We start from the raw sequence: 3360 nt of genomic DNA, 5'->3' as shown, positions 1-3360 counted from the left end.
ATTAAGTAGAGTATCTACCTATTGAATATTTATTCTTTCTTATCAATAGAGAGCCGTATTATTATACGAGGAAGGTTGCGATGCAAGCATAGAATTCTAGTAACGATGATGTCTAGAATGAGATCCCAGGTTCGATTTTTGATATCGAGGGAGTTTCAAAGGTAATTGTGTATAAGCTAGAGGAAGTGCATGGGTCCATAGAATGATGGACGGAATAGCAAATATTTAAGCATGTGAAATGCGATGCGATAATACTCGATATTGATATAAATACATATATTTTTTGTTCTCCTATGACAAACCTCTATAGTTCAGAGGTAGATTCCAAGCCAGATATTTTATGGCAATATTTTTTACATATATATACAATTCTCTTCAGTTCGCTCTTTTCTCTTCTTTTCATTTCATGTAAGCTGAGAAGAACAACCCTTTCAGAAGGGGAGGTATTGCCGAATGACTATCTATCTTTGTGATAGAAGCCTAGTAGGATACCACATGTTGTTTAATTGCTTGTCAAGTACTAAAGGCTGGCCACCTTCTGTATTAACTATGTGATATAACAAGTGTTCATGATCATAGTGATCTCTCAACAAATTCCTTTACTTCTATTTGATTGATCAAATTTTGGAAAATAGAAACAACTGAAAAAGGAGTAATAAAGTGGTGGTAGTATGCGGAATGGAAACACATTCGTGATACTAAGGTTGACGTGGTTATTAAAAAGTTATAGAACGCTAGCGAGCAAAAGTATAACTAGTATAATATTAGGAACGGAAGGTAGTAGCGACTACGAACTGGGAAAAAGGATGGGTAGTGAGAAGCAAAATTTATAATGATTAGAAGCTATGATGAGAGTCTGTGTAATAGACTTGAAAGAATTTGGAATGATCACTTAACGCGGATTAAGTTATCTTACGACAATAGATCATATGTCAGTATTGAGGTATCGCCTTATGAGATCCTTGAGGGAAGACAATGTCGATCTCCCTTATGTTAGGATGAAGTTGTAGAGCGCAAGATGCTCGGACCCGCAGTAGTCCAAAGGACCAGGGATATAATAGATCTAATTAGAGGACGACTGGTAGTAGCCAGGAAGGACATAAAAAGTATGTCGATTTGACACGAAAGGACAAAGAATAGGAAGGAGGCAACCTTGTATTGTTAAAAGTATTCCCTTGAAAAGAATTAATGAGATTCGGAAAGAAAGGAAAGCTAAGTCCACCAAATTGTTGGACCCTTGGATATATTAAGAAGTATTGGGAAGTTAGCATATGAGCTAGCCTTACCCCAGAACATGTAGCAAGTCATAACGCGTTTCACGTATCAATGTTAAGAAAGGGTAATTCGGATGCCAGATAAATAGGGGCATAGGAGCGCATAGACATGCAACCAGACGTAACCTATATGGAGCAACCAGGAAGGGTATAGATTAAGAAGGAACGAGTGCTTAGGAGAAGGGTTATCAAACTAGTAAGAGTTTGATGGTAGAACCACAATGTGGGAAAATTTACTTGAGAGTTAGAAAGGGTAATGCTAAGAAAGTATCCCTATTCATTTTCTATCTGATTCCGGGACGGAATCCTTTTAAGGAGGGGAGACTGTAATAATCCCAATTTTTGGGAAATTTTGAAACCCTTATGAATAGTGTTTTTGCTGAATGAGAAAACTTTTCATGCCACACTATGTAGGGGTTCTGTTATGGATATTCTGGGATATTATTAGTACTCTATGTAGTATATAATTGTATGTAAAGATCGTTAGAATCCAATTCCGAACACTTTGGTTTTTCCCGGAAATACCCTAGATGCGGAAAGAATTGAGTATAAGGTAACAGGATAAAAAGGATTTAAATTAAAGGATTATAATAGAGGATCATAAAAAGGAATATAATGTACTGAGAAAGGTTAAGGGAACCTAAGTAATAAGATCCCGGGTATGATCCTTCAAACGATAAACGAGAACGAAAGTTAAGCGAACCGTATAACAGATCAGAGGTCATTAGGCAAATGATTAGGAAGTTAAGCAAAGGGATTAGAGGGAGTGATGTCATCCAACCAATAGAAAGAGGACAAAGGAGGGGTGATGACATCACAAAGTGATGTAGGCATGACATGGGAAGGAAGGAGGTGTGGTTGAATGAGAACCACACAAATTCAAGGGCAACAAGGTAATTGACTAAATCAAACAACAAAAAATCAACCAACCAAGCCAAAACATTTCATTTCACCAAAAAAACACAAAAATCTCTCTTCTTCTTCTTCATGCTCTCGGGTGCTTTTCTTAAAAAATGAAAGTCCAAGCTCCTCCACTTACTATTTAGCAAGGTAATTATCTAAGCTTCCCCATGGATAGTTACATACTTCCTATAAGTTTAAGCTTCTAATTACAAGCCAATCTTTTTCTATAAATCATGAAAGAAGATAGTGAATAGTGTTTTCAAGAACTAAAATTTGTGTTCTTGAAGTTTTGTTTAGATTAAGCTTGGATAAGGACTTTAAGGGTGATTCCAAGCCATTCTCTTGATTCTCCACTCTTCAAGGAAGGTATACCATCTCCAAACCCTAGATTCCTATGTATTATAAGATGATTTTGATTACTAGGGTGATATTGTAGCTTGTTGTTGTGATTAGAGTTTGGGATTTGAAATGGTATTGAATCGGATTGGTAAATCTTGTTGTTTTGGTTAAAAGAATGTAGTATAGTTAAATTCAAGCTTAGGCATAAGTATGAATGTTAAAATTGAATTGGTTGGGGTTGTTATGATGTGATAAGGATGGATGTTGGTTGTATGTTGGATTTGAGGTTGAATTGGGTTGGTTTTGAATGGTTTTAAATTGGGAAATCGCGTAAACATAGCCGTCGTAACGTCCGATTTTCTTTAGACTGTTTTTGTGCATAACATTAGGACCCGAGCACCCCCTGCTAGATTATGACCATTGCCATGTCTAGATAGCTCGTGTTACGAGCTTCGTTTTGATATGTAGTTCGTTCGATTCCGATGCACGGTTTAGGAGAAACGACCGTTTCAAGTAACGGCGTTTCATGAACGAAACTTTTCCCCTCGCCTTACTTTGAAACATAGGTTAAAGACCAAAAAGGGTTAATTAATGTATGAAACATTATGGTAAGTGTGTTAGGCAGTTGGTAAGACACTCGCAAAGGAATCGCTTTAAAACTCGTAAAGGTTAAATTATTAAAAATGGTGGAGCCGAGGGTACTCGAGTGACTTAAGCGAGTCAGTAAGCGCAAAACAAGCGTTAGAGTCTAAGTTAGTTAAAGTATAGATTTACAAGTGACTTTGGTTTAATTCCAACTTACTTGTTGCTTATAGGTTACCAGACTCGTCCAGAGCCATTCGTA

Source organism: Apium graveolens, unplaced genomic scaffold, assembly GCF_009905375.1.
Source record: "Apium graveolens cultivar Ventura unplaced genomic scaffold, ASM990537v1 ctg3634, whole genome shotgun sequence".
NCBI lineage: Eukaryota > Viridiplantae > Streptophyta > Magnoliopsida > Apiales > Apiaceae > Apium > Apium graveolens.
This window is presented reverse-complemented; position numbering follows the sequence as displayed.